At 47.9% G+C, this 20047-nt stretch overlaps 1 pseudogene; it reads right to left on the bottom strand.

Annotated features, from left to right (window-relative positions):
• Positions 1 to 6689: 6689 nt before the first annotated feature.
• Positions 6690 to 15760, bottom strand: LOC783370 (PI-PLC X domain-containing protein 1-like; annotated as a pseudogene).
• Between the last annotated feature and the right edge of the window lie 4287 nt (positions 15761 to 20047).

Genomic DNA, 20047 nt, shown 5'->3' with positions numbered 1-20047 from the left:
ACTAAGATCCGTCTAGTCAAGGCTATGGTTTTTCCTGTGGTCATGTATGGATGTGAGAGTTGGACTGTGAAGAAGGATGAGTGCCGAAGAATTGATGCCTTTGAACTGTGGTGTTGGAGAAGACTCTAGAGTCCCTTGGACTGCAAGGAGATCCAACCAGTCCATTCTGAAGGAGATCAGCCCTGGGATTTCTTTGGAAGGAATACTTCTAAAACTGAAACTCCAGTACTTTGGCCACCTCATGTCAAGAGATGACTCATTGGAAAAGACTCTGATGCTGGGAGGGATTGGGGGCAAGAGGAGAAGGGGACAACAGAGGATGAGATGGCTGGATGGTATCACTGATGTGAGTGGATGGACGTGAGTCTCAGTGAACTCTGGGAGTTGGTGATGGACAGGGAGGCTTGGCGTGCTGCAGTCTATGGGGTCGCAAAGAGTCGGATACGACTGAGCAACTGAACTGAACTGATACATATGAGAGAATACATTCAGATTTTTTAAAATTTTATTTTATTGTTTAACTTTACAATATTGTATTGGTTTTGCCATATATCAAAATGAATCCGCCACAGGTATACATGTGTTCCCCATCCTGAACCCTCCTCCCTCCTTCCTCCCCAAACCATCCCTATGGGTCATCCCAGTGCACCAGCCCCAAGCATCCAGTATCGTGCATCAAACCTGGACTGGTGACTCCAGTATGGTATTATACGTGTTTCAATGCCATTCTCCCAAATCATCCCATCCTCTCCCTCTCCCACAGATTCCAAAAGACTGTTCTATACATTCAGATTTTATGAAGTAAATTCATAAGCATCCTTCTATTTTTCAATGAGAGGGCAGCTAAAGTACAGTAAATATTTATTCATACCCACACACTTTCGCCACCTGATGTGAAGAACTGACTCATTGGAAAAGTCCCTGATGCTGGGAAAGATTGAACACGGGAGGAGAAGGGGATGACAGATGATGAGGTGGTTGGATGCCATCATGGGCTCGATGGACATGAGTTTGAGTAAGCTCCGGGAGTGGGTGATGGACAGCGAAGCCTGGTGTGCTGCAGTCCATGGGGTCACAAAGAGATAGACACGACTGAGCAACTAACATATACATATGAACTGACATATACATATGAGAGAACACATCTGGATTTTTAAATTACATTCATAAGCATTCTTCACGAAAGGGCAGCATAAACACCGTAAATATTTATTCATACACACATATACATATGAGAGAATACATCAGGATTTTATGTTACATTCATTAGCATTCTTCTATTTCTCCATGAGAGGGCAGCATAAGCACAACAAATATTGATTCATACACATATATACTCTGCAGAGTCCCTTGATCTGCAAGGAAATCAAACCAGTCAATCCTAAGAGAAATCAGTCCTGAATATACATTGGAAGGATTGATGCTGAAGCTGAAAATCCAATGCTTTGGCCACCTGATGCAAAGAACTGACTAGTTCTTTGATTGAATGCAAACTAGTGCAGCCACTCCAGAGAACAGTATAGAGACTCCTAAAAAAACTGGAAATAGAATTGCCATACGACATAAACACTGAGGAAACTAGAATTGAAACAGACATGTGTACCTCATTGTTAATCGAAGCACAGTTTTCAATAGCCAGGACATGGAAGCAACCTAGATGTCCTTTGGCAGACAAATGGATAAGAAAGCTAGGTAAATATACACAATAAAATATTACTCAGCAATTAAAAAGAATGCATTTGAATTAGTTCTAATGAGGTAGATGAAACTGGAGCCTATTTTACAGAGTGAAGTAAGTCAGAAAGAAAAACACCAATAGAGTATATTAATGCATATATATGGGAAAGATGGTAACGACCATATATGCGAGACAGCAAAACGGACACATAGAAACAGACTTTTGGACTCTGTGGGAGAAGGCCAGGGTGAGATGACTTGAGAGACTAGCACTGAAACATGCATATTACGATATGTGAAATAGATCACCCATCCAACTTTGATGCATGACATAGGGCACACAAAGCTGGTGCACTGGGAAAACCCTGAGGGATGGGATGGGGAGAGAAGTGGTCGGGGTTTCAGGATGGGGAAGACATGTACACCCATGGCTGATTCAACTCAATATATGTGGTGGGCAAAACCCACCACAATGCTGCAAAGTAAGTAGCCTCCAATTAAAATAAATACATTAATTTAAAAGAAAAAGACCCATGTACATGCCGTCTACAAGAAACCCACTTCAGACCTAAAGACACATATAGACTGAAAGTGACCAGATGGAAAAATATATGCCATGCAAATGGGAATCAAAATAAAGATGGAATAGCAATCCTCTTATCATACCTTAAACTAAAGATTACAATAGTTAAAGGACACTACATAGTGATGAAGGGATCAATACAAGATGAAGACATAGCAGTTGTAAACATCTATGCCCCCAACACACGAGCACCTCAATACATAAGACAAACACTAACAGACATTAAAAGAGAAAGTGACAGTAAAACAATCATAGTTGACTTTAACACCCCACTCACACCAATGGACAGGTCATCAAAACAGAAAATTAATACAGAAACACATCTCTTAAATGACACATGAGATGAGATGAATCTCATTGGTATCTTGAGGACATGCCATCCAAATGGAGAAGAATACACCTTCTTCTCAAGTGCACATGGAACATTCTCCAGGATAGACCACATCTTGGGTCCCAAATCAAACCTCAGTAAAATTAACAAAATTGAACTTGTATCAAGCATCTTCTCTGACCACAACACTATGAGACTAGATATCAAGTAGAAGAAAAAAAAAACTGTAAGACACACAAACATGTGGAGATTAAACAACATGTTTCTAAATAACCAACAGGTTACTGAAGAAATAAAAATGGAAATCGAAAACTTTCTAGGAAAAAATGACAATGAAAACACGACAACTCAAAACCTATGGGATGCAGGAAAGGCAGTTCTAAGAGGGAAGTTTGTAGCAATACGACCCTAACTCAAGAAATAAGAAAAGCATCGAATAGACAACCTCAATTGACTCTTAAAACAACCGATAAAGAAGAACAATAAAAAAATAGCCAAAATTAGTATGTGGAAAGAAATCATAAAGATCTGAACAGAAATAAATGAAAAATAAATGAAAGAAACAATAGCAAAGATTAATAAACTAAAAGCTGGTTCTTTGAGAAGATAAAATTGATAAACCTTTAGCCAGACTCATCAAGAACAATAGAGAGATGAATCAAATCAACAAACTTAGGAATGAAAAAGGAGAGGTTACAACAGAAAATGCAGAAATACGAAGGATTATAAGAGACTATTATGAACAACTCTATGGCAATAAAATGGATAACCTGGAAGAAATGGACAGATGTTTAGAAAAACTCAATCTTCCAAGACTGAACCAGGAAGAAATAGAAATTGTGAACCACCCAATTACAAGCTCCAAATCGAAGCTGTGATCGAAAAATTCCCCAAAGCCAAAAGCCCAGGACCAGGTGGCTTCACAGGTGAATTCTATCAAACATTCAGAGATGAGCAAATGCCTATCCTTCTAAAACTCTTTCAAAAAACTGCAGAGGAAGGAACACTTCCAAACTCATTCTGCAAGGCTACCATCACCCTGATATGAAAACCAGACAAAGACAAGACCAAATAAGAAAACTACAAACCAATATCATTGATGAACATGGATGAAAAAAAAATCCTCAGCAAAATTTTAGCAAACAGAATTCCACAACACATCAAAAACCACGATCAAGTTGGGTTTATTCCAGGGATGCAAGGATTCTTCAATATTTGCAAATCAATCAATGTGATAGACCATATTAACCAGAGGAAAACTAAAAATCATATGATAACCTAAATAGATGCAGAAAAAGCCATTAAATTTAAAATCTTTTAATTATTAAATTAAAAATAAAGTTTAAAAAGAAATAAACTAAAAAAAGTTTAAAAAGTTGAAATAACTCAAATGTCCATCAACTGGTGATCAAATAAATAAAACATGCAATGCAAAATTATTTGGCCATCAAATGAATGGAGTTCTTATACAAGCTATTACATGCTAGCGCTCTGAAATGATTATGTTAATTAAAAGAAGCTAGGAACAAAAGGCTGTGTATTGCATTATACTGTTCATGTGAATGCATATGTCCCAGATTAGGTAATGCTCTAAAGACCGAAAACAGAGGAGTGAATGAAAGGGCCCAGATGAAGGGGCAAATGGAAAGTGTCTGCCAACTGGAGAGTGTTTCCCATTGAAGTGATGAAAATATTCTAGAATGAGGCTGTGGTTATGGTTATTCAACCTATGAATAAGTTACAAATCAATGAATTATACAGCTTAACTAGTAAATCCATGGTACAGGTACAACATGTCAATAAATAAAATGCTTTTTTAAAAAAAAAACCTACTGAAATTAACTTCCATGTCCAGGAATATTATCCTTCAAAAGCAAAGAAGAAGGAGATATTCTCATATCAACAAAAAATTGGGGAATTCATTCTCAGCAGATACCTTGTCTGTAAGAAATGTTAAAAGAAGTTATTGACACAGGATAAGATGATATTGAAGAGAAACTATGAGTTAAGAAAGACTGTTATGTTGAAGTTTGACAGAAAACACCAAAATTCTGGAAAGCAATCATCCTTCAATGAAAAGTTAATTGAAAAAATAAAGGAAGACAAATTGAAATGAAGGGTTTTTTTCTTATTATTAATTGGTAAAAGATAAATGCTTGTTTGGGCTTCTCCATCTTTGCTTTTCGCCAATTATGAGTCTTCATAATTAAAGTGGGTTTCATGTATGCATGATCTATTTTCACTCAGTGGTAAAAAATCCACCTGCAATGCAGGAGCCGTAGCAGGTGCGAATTCCATCTCTGGGTCAGGAAGATCCCCTGAAGGACAGCATGGCAACCCACTCCAGTATTCTTGCCTGGAGAATCCCCGTGAACAGAAGAGACTGGTGGGCTTACAGTCCATGGGGTGGCAAAGAGTTGGGACACGACTGTGCAAGGCAACAACAGCAGACGTATGCCTAACAGAGACTCTGAAGATACTAAAAATAGATGAGAAAATTCTCAGCCTAAACAAAGGAAAACAAACAAACAAAAAAACCTAGATCGTAGAGCTGAATTATGAAAGGTTTTAGGCAATAAAATGTCTCCCAACAGTAGTGTAAACAGTGTGTTCCACACAGGAGAGAGGAGTAATTTTTAATACTCACTTAATAGAAAAACATTCTAGTTACATTCATAAATTAGAGGAAATGAAAATGTTCAGAAAATAAACATAGTACAAAATCTACTGATTGTTTTATGTCTAATTAAGACTGTAAAACTGTAAGGGAATTTTTAAGAAAAAAAATCTGTGAAAGTTTAAGCAGCCCCCAGTGAAAAGAGTTGGACACGACTAAGCGACTGAACTGAACTGAAGCAGCCCCAATGAACGTAACTTTATTTTCTTTTTTCCCATAGTCTCAAAATAATTGACAATTAAAGAATTTCACATTAAAACATATTTTTCAATTTCAGCAGGATATTTCATATTCAGATATAAGATTTTTCATAATAAAAAAGTTTGTACCTTGCAGTGAATATTTCGTTTCACTGATTTAGACATAAATAAAATCACATTGTGTGTCTTTGCCTTGACCATCTTTGTGGCATCACTGTGCATTTAGAATCAACTGTTTGAATGTGTGGACTGTGAAGTTCTCGGGTCATATACTGTTGAAGCCTAGCTTGAAGGATTTTGAGCATTACCTTCCTAGCATGTGAAATGAGTGCAGTTGTGCAGTAGTTTGAACATTGCCTGGCATTGTCCTTCTTTGCGATTGAAATGAAAACTGACCTTTTCCAGTCCTGTGGCCACTGCCAAGTTTTCCAGACTGGCTGGCGTATTGAGTGCAGCACTTTAACAGTACCACCGTTTGGGATTTGAAAGCGTTCAGCTACAATTTAATCACCTCCACTAGCTTTGCTCCTACTGCTGCTTCCTAAGGCCCATGTGTCTGCACTACAGGATATCTGGCTCTAGGTGAGTGATCACACCATCGTGGTTATCCAGGTTATTAAGAATTTTTTAACAGTTCTTCTGTGTATTCTTGCTACCTCTTCTTAATCTCTTCTGCTTTAGTTAGGCCCATAACGTTTCTGTCTTTTATTGTGCCTGTCTTTGCATGAAGTGTTCCCCTGGCATTTCTCATTTTCTTGAAGAGATCTCTAGTCTTTCTCACTGTATTGTTTTCCTCTGTTTCTTTGCTTTTTTCAAATCCCTTGTGAGTATACACTGGAAGTGACAAATAGATTCAAGGGTTAGATCTGGCACACAGAGTACCAGAAGACCTATGGATGGAGGTTCCTAACATTGTACAGGAGGTGGTGATCAAAACCATCCACGAGAAAAAGAAATGCAAAAAGGCAAAGTGGGTGTCTGAGGAGGCCTCACAAATAGATGAGAAGAGAAGAGAAAGGCAAAGGAGACACACAAAGATATAGCCACCTGAAGGCAGAGTCCCAAAGACTAGCAAGGAGAGATAAGAAGGCCTTCTTAAGTGAGCCACCAGGGAAGCCCCTTATCTAATAAAAGGGATTTCTCAGTGGGATCGCTATGCGCTCAGTCCCCGCCTATGGACACTATGTCATAGTGCCTCCTCCCCTCCCCAGCTGGGGGTCACCGTCTGCTAGTCTCAGTGCCTGGGGAGAGGGGGCACCCCAGCCTCTCCCATGGGGAAGCCACAGACCCGAGAACCAGGTGTGTCTCCCTGAGGATGTGATTGTACAAATCATGCACTCACCTTTAATCATCACCTCACACCCTGCGGTCACCGAGAGACACACGGAGGGCCGAGGAGACCATGGACCCTGCCACCTGGCCCCACCTCGGCAGTCACCCACATTCAGTGGACGCGCGGACGGATGACAAGCCCCATAAGAGAGGGCTGAGAATAGCCTCCGCAATGCTCAGCTCCTCAACGTGCCCACCGGCAGCCCCGAGGCGGCTTCCGGTTCAGGCTGGTGACATCACAGTACGTGTCTGAGACGCAGCCTCCGTGATACCCAGCTCCACCTATGCGTCATCCCTCAGCCCCGAAGCAGCTTCCGGTTCAGCCCAGTGACGTCACAGGATGCGAACGAGGAGCGGCCTCCGCAACACCCAGCTCCTCAGTGCGCCGTGCCTCAGCCCCGAGGCGGCTTCTGGTTCAGGCCGGTAACGTCGCAGGACGTGACTGAGACGCAGCCTCCGTGATGCCCAGCTCCACACACGCGCCGTCCGTCAGCCCCGAAGCAGCTTCAAGTTCAACCCTATGACGTCACCAACAAACCTCTGGGCCCAGATGAAGTTGCCTGCGACGGTGTTGGTACGGCCGGTGGCCGACCCCAGGCACTGGCCCCACACCCATGCACAAAGGTAGGGGAGCCCCCACTGGGTCAGCTTCTCCAGGGACCAGGCCGGGTGGACGCGGACAAACTCCAGGTTCTCTGTGAGGTTGATGCTGGCCACCCACAGCCTGCCTGGGACAAGAGAGGGGCTGCTGTTCATGGTGCAGGCTGTGGGGTCAGCTGCCCGAGCATGCGGCCACTAACCCACGGAGTCATGTGGCCAACCAAACCGTGTGGTCACCGACTCACATGGTCCCCCACCCACGGGGTCACTACCCCATGCAGTGATCCCTCCACTGGCCACCAACCCCCGTGGGCACCCACCCATGGGGTTACTAACCTGTGAGGGCATGTGCTCACCTGTCCACATGATGACCGACTCACACCATCACCCACCCATGGGGTCACCCACTCCCCGGGTCAGCAACTCACATGGTAACCCACCCTGCACTCAGCAACTCAAACTGGTCACCCACCCACACAGTCACCCACCCATGCGGTCTCCAACCAACACGGTCTCCCGCCCATGTGACCAGTAACCCATGGGGTCACCCACCCACGTAGTCACCCACCCATGCGACCCCTAACCCATGGGGTCACCCACCCATGCAGTCACCAAGCTGTGCCATCACTCACCCAGACTCTGGCCTCCGCAGAGGTCAGAGATTCAGATATCCAACAGAGACCAAAGTTCAGACAGCAGGGGCTCACAGAGGTGTTGATTCGTGAATTTCTCCTGTTACAGAGGGCAGGCGGGCTGGACAGTGACCCCAAAGATGTCCATGTCCTGGCCCCGTGTGGTGGACACAATAATGTCCACATGGATGTCCACATCCTGTCTACATTCTGACCCCCTGTGGTGGACACAGTAACGTCCCCAAGGATGTCCACGCCCTGGTCCCCATGTGCTGAACAGAATAACGTCCCCTAATACATCCTGTTCCATTTCTCCACTTGAACCCAAAGCCAGCCCCATGCGCTAGGACATGTGTGCGACCAGGTGTCCCGGTTTGAAGGCAGCACTCCCCTGGGTGGCTGCAGCTCTTCATGAGCTCCAGGTGGTGGACGAGGTCTCTGGGCTTCACCTGGTTCCCCCACCAGTAGGGGATACTGGGCCACAGTTCTGCATGTGGACTCATGGATGCCTCGTCCTTGTACGACAGGATGACCTGCTGGCCCTGGGACTACAGCTGGTGCAGAGTCAGCACCTCCTAGGGGGAGAATCATCTGGGTGCCCGTGAGACATGTGCACAGGGGTTATTGGGGTGCCATGTGACACAATGTGTCAGTAATCGGGGGTGTCCGAGAAGCTACAGCGATGTGTGGATATTAGGGTGTCTATGAGCAGTGATGGGCTGGTTTTTCGGTTCTCTGTGAGAAGAGACAGTCATGGGTGGGTTATTGGCATGTCTGAGGAGAGACACTAGTGGGTCGATTACTAGGGTGTCTGAGTGGAGATGGTGATGGGTGGGTTATTGGGGTGTCTTGAGCAGTGATTGGTAGATTTTGGGGGTGTTTGAGTGGAGACAGTGGTGGGTAGATTATTTGGGTGTCTTGAGCAGTGATGGGTCGATTATTGGGGTGCCTGAGTGGAAACAGAGGTGGATAGATTATTGGGGTTTTTGATAGAAAATGGCAGGTGGATTACTGGGGCATCGTGAGGCATGATTGATGGATTTTGGGGGTGTCTGAATAGAGACCAGGCAGGGTGGATTATTGGGGGTGCCTGTGACCAGTGATGGGCTGGTCATTGGGGTGTTTGAGTGGAGACAGTGGTGGGTGGATTACTGGGGTTCCATGTGCAGCATCACCTGGTGCCTGAATCAGCCTCACGCAGTGAGTGGATAGTCTGATTACAGTGAGCCTAGTGCTCCCACCACCCCCACTGCCAAGAGCATGGGGAGCCTGTGGCCCCTGCTCACACCCCATGGGACACAGCATGTCCCCAAAGATGTTCTTGATGCAGCCCATCAGGTACTCGTGCAGGTCCTCCATCACGCCCTTGAAGTTCCTGCATGCCAGGATAACCACCTCCTGGGGGTGGTTCTCCAGCCACTCTGAGATCTCTGTGAGCATGTCCTGGGTGGGGGTGGGGTGAAGGGCCTTGTAGTGAGAAACAGAGGGTCATGGGTGGGGAATTCCCCCAGCACAGCCACTCTACAGACAGGTTGGGGTGTCCTGACACACAAAGACATAAAGCATGGCGCCTGCTCCCAAGGGACCCAGCCTCTCTTGAGTGGCAGTGGGGAGCCGTGGCATTGCTCTGGTGTGTGTGTGTGTGTGTGTGTGTACACACTCCAGTAGGTACAGGTGCACACACAGGTGTGCATGTGTTCAGGGTCTGTGTGTGCACAGATATGCATGTGTGTGTGCATGCACAGCAGCAGAGAGCAGTGCTTATAATATTGTGTGAAGTCTGTACTCCAGGGAGCGTACAAGGCCAGCAGGGTACATGCACACTGAGGCCCAGGACAGAACCTCCAGACCCCAAGGGTCATTAGGTTCTGTGGTGGGGGCACTGGGGGCCGAGGCCAGTGTGAGACTTTAAGTGACTTGGCCAGCAGCCGAGAGAATGGACTGGACACCCCAAAACTAGACACAGGAAAAGACGTGTCAGGGACCTGGTATAGCCAAACTCTAGGAGACACCCCAGAGGCCAGGGGTGCAGGTGTGAGTTCAGAAACGCACGTTGGTCAGGAATTCTGAGTGACTGACGCCAGAGGTCAGCCCTCTCATGCCTGGAGTGGACGTGTGTCCGTCCCATTAGAGGTCAGTGTCCTCTAATGGGAGTGGACCTGTGTTGTCCCCTTAGAGGTCAGCCTCTCCTGCCTGGAGTGACTGTGTGTCCATCTGAGTGGATGTGTGTCCATCTGAGTGGACCTGTGTTGTCCCCTTAGAAGTCAGTGTCTTCTAATGGGAGTGAACCTGTGTTGTCCCTTAGAGGTCAGCCTCTCCTGCCTGGAGTGACCACATGTCCACCTGAGTGGACGTGTGCCCATCCCCTCAGAGGCCCTCCCCCTCCTGCCTGGACCAGACGTGGTGTCCCTGGCTGGCGGACCCCCTGTCCGTACCCCTGCCCCCACCCCCACCTCCGTGAGGGCCGTCATGTACACCATGTGGCCAGAGTGCAGGTTCCTCTCGGTGCCCTCTTCCATGTGCGCCATCTGCAGGTCCTCACGCCAGCATCCAGGTGCTTCACGATGCTCAGCACCTGCACACAGAGGTCGGTCATCTGTGCTGGGCACAGAGGGCAGCCCCCCACTCAGGGGCTGGGCAAGCACTGAGGATGCCCAACTGAGGGCCACGTCGGCCACTGTGAAATCAACCATGTTGGTGCTGCTGGGGTTGAGGCACTGCTTCTGGGAACAGGGTCCCCAGGGTCACTGGTCATGTGGAGCACAGAGCCCAGGTCGAGATTGTGGTCTTGGGGGGGTGTTCCTGCAGAGTCCAGCCTCACGCTCCTTCAGGCAGTCCCTGGGTGGAAGCTCCCTGTGGGTTCAATGCTAAGGCTCCATGACACCCAAGCTGGACCCTTGGACATGAGGACACACTAGACCCACAGAGGTCTGTGCCCACCCCCACAAACAGCACTAGGAAAGGCAAGAAGGAATCAAGGGAAGAGAACGAAAGGACAAAACATCTGTCCACCACACAAATAAGACAGGAAAAAGCAAAAAATAACTTTAACGTACATTGAAAAGTGAAAGTTGCTCAGTTGTTTCCAACTCATTTTGATCTGGTGGACTGTAGCCCACCAGACCCCTCTGTCCATGGAATTATCCAGGCAAGATAACTGGAGTGTGTTGCCTTTCCCTTCTCCAGATCTTCCCAACCCAGGATCGAACCCATATCACCCTCATTGCAAGCAGATTCTTTACCAACTAGCCACCAGGGAAGCCCTAATATAAATTTGTAGCAGAAAATGTACTGTGTTCTCTACAAGGAATCATAATGGAAAAAGAAAAAAACATGAGGATAAAAAAATGGGGAAGAAAATAATAGATTCTCTCTATCCAAAATAAAAGAAAAAGCAAAAACTAATATTAACATAAACTAGTAGCAGAAAATGGTACTGTGTTTTCTACACAGAGTCACAATGGAAAAAGAAAAAGATATAACGATAAAAAATGGGAAAGGGTGTCACACCCCCACCAATCCAAGTTAAAATAAAAAACAAAGACTCATATGAACATTGTCAGCTATTGTCAGGCACTTGCTATCCACCTCTACAAGGATTAAATGAAGTGCTACTGCAGCCGCTGATCTTAAACACCCCCTGAAAGACCGCCATCTGTGCCCCCCACCCTGCACACACCCAGGTCTCTTTGGGAGCCATACCACTTGAGACCATGGCACCGAGGTCCCCCAGTATGGAGGGGACCCTGCCTTGGAGGGACACAGAAGAGAGGGACCCAGCACCAAGGGACCCTCCGAGCAGAGGGACCCCAGTCCTGCAGGACTCCCGGGCTCTGGTGGACCCCCTGCTGCTCACTCCCTCCTCTGGGTGTGAGCTCTTAAGGCCAGGCTTAGGCACCTGATGCAAGCAAGAATGTAGTTGTTCCCATTCCAGCCCTGGCTCTCTGCCAATCAGATCCCCTGAGGAGGATTCCAGCAACCAGGGACCTCCCAGGAGGAAGCAATCACACAGGTAAGAGCTGTGCTTGACAGCCTCTTGTCCTCTTGGGAGGACCAGCCCAGGAGCAGAAAAACCGGGAATATGAGTGCCCCTCAAGTGCGGGTACAGGAAGGCAGGGGCCATCTGTCCCGCCCAGGTGGGCCCCTGCTCCTGAGGGCACCTGAGCCCAGATGGGTTTTCTACCCCATCCTGCATCCACCCCCTGGGTAATGTGTGTGCCAGTGACAGGACCACTGTCAATTGGGTGCCCCCTCCCCACAGACAGGGCCCCCACCATTGACTCCTCTCCATCCTCCACAATGACTGCGTCCCACCCTGGCTTCTCTGCACCCCATAAAACCCCCGATCCACCCTGGAGAAGCACTACAGGGGAGGGGTGTGAGTGCGTGCGTGTGTTCTCAGTCACTTCAGTCGTCTCGACTCTCTGTGACCCCATGGACTCTAGCCTTCCAGGCTCCTCTGTCCCTGGGACTTCCCATGTGAGAATACTACAGTTGGGTGCCATTTTCTCCTCCATGGGATCTTCCCGATCCAGGGATCAAACCCGGGTCCCATGCATTGCAGGCTGATTCTTTCCCGTCTGCACCACCAAGAAAGTCTCCCTGGAGGGGGTGCTGGGGTACAAATGTAAACCCACCTCAGAGGACATGGGAACTCAGCTGTTGCTTATCTGGGACCAGGAAGGAGCTCTAGTGTCAGCTCAGCTGCACAAAAGGTGGGACCCAGCCTCCTCCTTCCCCTCCCAGACGGTGATGCTGTTAGTCCATGGGTCCCCGTTCTAGCTTCAGGCTGGTTCCACAGTAAAGCTGTGTCCTTTCCTACCTTTCTGGGAGGCTCTCTGGGTGGGGAAGATCTCCTGGAGGAGGGCATGGCAACCCACTCCAGTATTCTTGCCTGCACAATCCCATGGACAGAGGAGCCTGGCTGACCACAGTCCATGGGGTCGCAATGAGTCAGACATGACTGAGCGACTAAACAGCAATTCTGCTTTACAGCAGGTTTGTTCTCAATCCCGTTTCCCCAAGAGGGATAAGGACACCGCCCCCTGTGGGTGACACTAGCGGCTGGAGCTGGGTCCAGGGCCCGGGCGTGCCCGCAGACCCTCACCTGGGTGGTGGACCTCTTGAGCACCACGGGCAGGGTGACACATGGCAGCACTTTGCCCAGAGTCTGCAGCAGCCTCGACTCCTTGTGAGAGATGGGTGACTTCTTGTTCAGGCAGTAGGTCATAGTGCTGTGGCTCCCTGCAGGCAAACCAGGCGGGGCACACGTCACCCCCTGAGCCTGTCCTCTGTGCCCCCAAGCTGCACTAAGGATGCACAGCTAAAGCACCGCGGGGTATGGCGGAGTCCCGAAAGTCATATCCACTGAGTCCTGGGGACTGAATCTTGTCTCGAAATGGGGTCTCTGCAGAAGTGAGAAAGTGAAAGTCAATTTATTTAAGGAATCCCATTTTGGGACAGGAAAGGCTTCAGATGGCTTTTGATTTTATGGTTTGTTGTTTCCCAGGTGGTGCTCATGGCAAAGAGCCCGCTTGCCAAAGCAGGAGGTGTAAAAGATGCAGGGGTGATCCCTGGGTTGGGAAGATCCCCTGGGAAGGGAATGAGAACCTACTCATTATTCTTGCCTGGAGAATCCCATGGACAGAGGGGCCTGGCGGGTACAGTCCATGGGGCTGCAAAGAGTCAGACAACTGAGCACAGACAGACCCTCTCTAGTTACAAGTACTTTGAAGTTATTCATAGTATTTTCAGGCTCTTTATGACGCCAATGTTGTGGTCACTGATGTGTGGTTTCACTTATTCTTTTCCCTTTTAAATCTGTGTGATCTGTTTCAGAGACAGTGTGGAGAGGTTCACACTTTAGCAGTCACCTGGGGACAATCCAGAAATCTTCCCTTCTGTCTCTAACATAGGTTTGGACTAGCTTTATTTCATTCTCTTTTTTTCTTTTCTTATTTATTCTCAGGGTCAAGGGATGGGAAGGAGGATTTACAAGTTCATAATATAATTTGATTTGATGATGTTATGGAAGAGTAGATGGATGGGTGGATAGATAAGTGGATGGATGGATGAATGGATGGTGAGTGGGTGGATGGATCAATCAGTGGATGGGTGGATGATGGATTGGTCGGTGGATGGATGGATGGATGGATGATGGATGGGTGGATTTATGGATGGATGTGGGTTGGTTGGATGGATGAGTGGATGGATAGGTGAGTGGGTGGATGGACAGATAGGTGAGTGGATGGGTGGGTGTGTGTGTGGATGGATGGATGGATGGGTGGGTTAGCAGCATGTGGTCCATGCACACAGTGGTGTATGAGTCACCATGAAAAGGAATGAAGTTCTGACACAGGCTACATCGTGGATGGACCTTGAACACACGATGGTCAATGAGGGAAGCAGACACAGAAGGACACATTTTACGTGTCCATTTATAAGAGATGTCCAGAACAGGCAAATTTACAAAGACAGAAGCAGATGAGTGGTGCCCGGGCTTGGGGGAGAGGCATCATGAGTTATTCTGTAAGGGGTACAGGAAGGAGAGCGGCCAGGGGCCCCTCTGTGGTCCTGAAGACTCGGAAGCCTCCTCCTTGTGGGGCCGCCACAGCTTTCCCCACGGGAAGCACCCGGAAGGGCCGAGAGACTGGGTCCACGGTTCCCTGTCTGCTCCACACTCTCAAGGGCAGAGCCGTGTGGGGGCCCCTCCTCCCAGGCAGGGTGGGGTGGCCGGCATAGAACCCCACAGCTGTGGAGAGGGTGAGAAAGAGTCTAAAGCTGCCTTCCATAGAAAACAACACTTCCTGTTTGTCCAACTGTCCATGTGCGCTCCCAGCGGGCAGTGCCCAGGGTCACAGAGCCAGGGCAGGGCCCAGTGTCTGCACGGCCAGAGGAGTGCCAGTGGAGAGTGGGGTGCGTCTGCACCTTGAGGAGGTGAGCAGGGTGCTGTCTGGCAGGGACTCTCCCCTCCCAGGCCACGGTGTCTGGTGGCCACCCCTCAGATGGTCTGAGCACAGCAGTGTCACCCTGGAAGTGCCCGCCTGCCTGGTCACCACTGGCCATCCCCAAATCCAGATGCCTCCCCATAGCTGAGCTTTGCAGCACTTTTTGCAAGCAAACTGGCTGGAGTCAGAGGTTCCTCATTTTAATTAGATAGTTCTGGTATCACTTATCGAGTTGTTTTGGGGGCGGGTGGACCCCTTAAACTTTGGGCCCTCCAGGCTCAAGTGCAGAAGGTGCTGCACAAGCTCTGATGAAAAACGTGGGTGGAAAGGTGAGGGGTCCCCAGGAGTAGGACAGAGTGGCTGAGAAGACACAACCCCGCCCCCCAGGGAGGCCGGCATGTGTCCTGAAGGTAGGCTCTTGGGGGTTCATGTACCTTCCGGGTTGAATGGGATAAAGTGGACAGACAAGGGAAGGTGCTGGTTTGTGTATGTGTGTGTGTGCAGTATGTGTGCATGTGTGTTTGGTGTGTGTGTGTGCATGCGTGTGTGTGTTCAGTGTGCCTGTGTGTGCCTGCATGTGTGCATGTTTGGCTCTGAGGCTTCCCACACTTGGACCCGTCTCGCAGCCGCATCCCCGCTGAGCCAAGCCTGCGGGGCCTCACCTGGGATGGAGAGGTGGTGCGAGGGCATGTCCCAGAGCTGAGAACTCAGCACCAACATCCAGTTGGCGTTCACCTTGGTGGCACAGGAAGGAGCCGGGCAAGCTCACCTGCCAGCCCATCGGAGGCCCAGCCTGGGCAATCTGGGGGAGGAAATGGAGTGTTGCATAATGAAAACAGGACATACAGAAGACCCGGTGCTGGCGGCGTGGAGGCGTGGCTCTAAGAAACTGGTACCTGTGGCCTTCTCTCCAAGAGAAAGGAGGATGGGGTGGTGGAGAGGGGAGAAGTGCTCTAGAGACAGAGAAACTGAGACACAGAAAGAAATGGACAGAGACATGAAGAGAGACAGACAGAAGTAGGGAGAGGGGGGAGGGAGAGACAGGAGGTTAAGTGGGGGTTTGAGGAGGAGCAAGGGAGCTGGGAGACAGGGACCAACAGACAGACCCCAGCAGCTCAAGTCTGTTCTCCCTGAGGCTGGAGCTGGCGACCCCATCCAGAAGGTCCCCCTTCCTCACACTGTGCACCAGCCCCCTCCTCTTGGGGCTGAGAGGGGCCCAGTGGAGCCTGTGGGCTCCAGGTATGGGGGCTTCCATCCTAGAGGCGATGGAGCCCAGGCACAAGGTCACATGCCCGTCACTCCCCAGAGGCGGTCTCTCGATCTGGTGGTGTTGCTGCAGTAAAAGTGACTGGACAGGCTCCCAGGATGAAGCACCCACCTGAGCAGCTAAGAAGCTGGGAATGCCTCCAGTCAGGGTCTGAGTGTCCCCTCTCTCCTGTTATGGGTGGGTGTCCTGATGGTCTGCATGCCATCAGGACTCCTTTCATGGCAAACACACGCCTGGACCTTTATTTTTGTGTTTACTGCTCTCCATGGACAGGGGTTGTCTCTATTCTTAAGGTCCCCTCTCTATAGTAATAGTCCCCTTCTGTTGTCATGGTTCCCCCTCTACAGTAATATTCCCCTTCTATTGTCATACTCTCCCCTGTACAGTGATAGTTCCCCTTCTATAGTAGCAGCCCCCTCTAATATCATAGTTGGAGAAAGGCATGGCAACCCACTCCAGTCTTCTTAGCTGGAGAATCCCATGGACAGAGGAGCTTGGCGGGCTCCACGAGGTCAGTCCATGGAGTCACAAAGAGTCGGACACGACTGAACGACCAACACTAATGTCATAGGGTTTAGAGTAGTAGCCCTCTATTCTCAAAAGTTCACTTCTACAGTAACTGTGTGTTTTGAGTTCAAGTTTATAAACCTTTTCTGTGTTTCCTGTGTAGAGAAGATCCTTTAGCATTTGCTCAAGAGCTGGTTTGGTAGTGCTGAATTCTCTCAGCTTTTGCTTGTCTGTAAAGCTTTTGATTTCTCCTTCATATTTGAATGAGATCCTTGCTGGGTATAGTAATCTGGGTTGTATGTTTTTCTCTTTCATGACTTTAATTATGTCCTGCCATTCCCTTCTGGCATGAAAAATTTCCATTGAAAGATCAGCTGTTATCCTCTTGGGAATCCCCTTGTGTGTTACTTGTTGCTTTCCCTTGCTGCTTTTAGTATTTGTTTTTTGTGTTTGAACTTCATTAATTTGATTAATATGTGCCTTGGGGTGTTTTTCTTTGGATTTATCCTGTTTGGGATCCTCTGGGTTTCTTGGAATTGGGTGGTTATTTCCTTCCCCATTTTAAGGAAGTTTTCAACTATTATCTCCTCAAGTATTTTCTCATGGCCTTTCTTTTTGTCTTCTTCTTCTGGGACTTCTATGATTCGAATGTTGGGGTATTTAACATTGTCCCAAAAGTCTCTGAGGTTGTCCTCATTTCTTTTCATTCATTTTTCTTTTTTCCTGTCTGCTTCATATATTTCCACCATTCTATCTTGCACCTCACTTATCCTATTTTCTGCCTCAGTTACTCTACTGTTGGTTCCCTCCAGAGTGCTTTTGATCTCAGTTATTGCATTATTCATTATTGATTGACACTTTTTTATTTCTTCTAGGTCCTTGTTAAACATTTCTTGCATCTTCTCAATCCTTGCCTTCAGTCTCTTTATCTTTAACTCCATTTTGTTTTCAAGATTTTGCATCATCTTTCCTATCATTATTCTGAATTCTTTCTCAGGTAGACTCCCTATCTCCTCCTCTTTTGTTTGGTTTGGTGGGCGTTTACCATGTTCCTTTACCTGCTGAATATTTCTCTGCCTTTTCATTTTGTTTAGATTGCTGTGTTTGGGATGGCCTTTCTGTATGCTGGAAGTTTTTGGTTCCTCTTTATTGTGGACGTTCCTCCCTGTGGGTGGGGTTGGACTAGTGGCTTGTCAAGATTTCCTGGTTAAGGAAGCTTTTGTCAGTGTTCTGGTGGATGGAGCTGGATCTCTTCTCTCTGGAGTGCAGTGAAGTGTCCAGTAGTGAGTTTTGAGGTGTCTATGGGTTTGGTGTGACTTTGGGCAGCCTGTATTTTAATGCTCAGGGCTATATTCCTGCATTGCTGGAGAATTAGCATGGTGTGTCTTGCTCTGGAACTTGTTGGCTCTTGGGTGGAGCTTGGTTTCAGTGCAGGTATGGAGTCAGGAGTTCTCTGGTTTTCTCAAGTTTTGTATTTAAGCCTCCTGCCCTTGGCTTTCAGTCTTATTCTTACAGTAGCCTCAAGACTTCTCCATCCATACAGTAATGATGATAAAACATCTAGCTTAATGGTGAAAAGATTCTCCACAGTGAGGGACACCCAGAGAGGTTCACAGAGTTATATGGAGAAGAGAAGAGGGAGGAGGGAGACAGAGGTGACCAGGAGGAGAAGAGGGTCAGTTAAAAGGGGAGAGAGCAATCTAGCCAGTAATCAGTTCCCTAAGTGTTCTCCACAGCTGAGAACACACTTCACAGAGTTAAGTAGAGAAGAGAAGGGGGAGGGAGGAGATAGAGGTGACATGGGGGAGAAAAGGGAGAGTCAAAAGGGGAGAAAGAAATCAAGCCAGTATTCACACCCCTAAGTAAAAATGGGTACTGAAGATTAGATTCTTAAAGGTACAAAATTGGTAACAAATACCAAAAAGCAAAGATTAAAAATCTAGAGTAGAGGTTGGATTCTCAAAAACACAATATTAAAGAAAAAAATCACAAAAATTATAATATATATATATATATGGTTTGCTTTAAAAAATAGGTTTTTTGCAAAGTAATAGTAGGTTTTAAAAATGAAAATTAAAGGAGTAATAAAGAACTTAAAAATAAAATAATTAAAAAATGATAATTGTAAAAATATATCTAGGAATTTCTCTGGAGCTGCTGCCGGCAGGGTGGGGTCAGTTCAGTTTCGGATAGTTCCCTGTTCCAGCTTATACTTCTTCTCAAGGTCTATAGGCCCCTTCCAATGCATAGTCAATGCTAACTACAGGGTTTTAATCTGCTGCACCTGTCACTTCCAGAGTGGCTTCCTCTTCTTTATTTATTTTACCTTCCTCTGTTTGCAAGTCCTTTCAGTGTCTAATTTCCACCCTGACACAAGGGAGTGAAGGTGGTCACTTATTTCGGCTCACTTGTTCAGTTGTGTTGTGGAGAGGGAGGAGCACTGCAAACAAATATCATTGGCATGTGTGGGGAGTACTCATGGTGTATGGACCACATGGGGCTTGCCCCAGCTCATGATGGCCTGTGCTTTCTAATTCTACACTGCTCAGGCTCCAGGTTGCTCTTCAGGGGAACTGTCCAAAGTTGGCCCTGCATTTCATGCACTTCCCTGGTCTGAGCTGCTCAGGTTCAGGTTCTCAGGTACTCCACAAAGGCACAGACTCAGCTGGACCTGCGTTTTGTGCCCTTTCCAGGTCCAAGCAGCTCAGGTGACCAGGTGCTTGGCAAGCACACTGCCCCAGGTGGGCCATGTGTCTTAATCACCTGCCTGGTCCCGGCTGCTCGGTGTCCCATGTGTGCCAAAAGAGCGCTGTCTCAGGTGTGCTGTATGTCTCCTCTGGGGGGCTGATCTCAGGCTGCAATCCTCCTGGCAGATGTCAACCGTCCAGGATCCCAGGAAGATGTGGTTAGGAAGTAGGAGCCTGCTCACAGTTTGGTGGAGGATGCCATCTCTGGGGCCGAGATTGCCCCTCGTCTTCCATCTCTGGCTGTTGCCCACCTGCCTCTCTGCCTCCGGCAGGGTGAGGGGACAGTCCACAGCTAGCTAGCTCTCCTTTGGTGTTCACTCAGTCCTTTGTTCTGTGAAGTGGCCAGACTGTGCCTTAGGTTAGAGCTTTCACAGGAAAATTCTCTCTCTCTCTCTGGCTATCCCACAGTTTGGGTTGCTATCTCACCTTAGCCCCCTCAGATTGTCCTCAGGGCATTCAGGCCCAGTCCTTACCCTAAGCATGCAACCCACGCCTCTCCTGCTTGCTGTGGCAGATGTGAGTGTCTAGGCTATTTTTCCACTGGGAG

The sequence above is a fragment of the Bos taurus genome, chromosome X (assembly GCF_002263795.3).
Source record: "Bos taurus isolate L1 Dominette 01449 registration number 42190680 breed Hereford chromosome X, ARS-UCD2.0, whole genome shotgun sequence".
In the NCBI taxonomy this organism is placed as follows: Eukaryota; Metazoa; Chordata; class Mammalia; order Artiodactyla; family Bovidae; genus Bos; species Bos taurus.
Note: the sequence above shows the minus strand (reverse complement) of the source record. Positions and strands in the feature narration are given on the sequence as shown.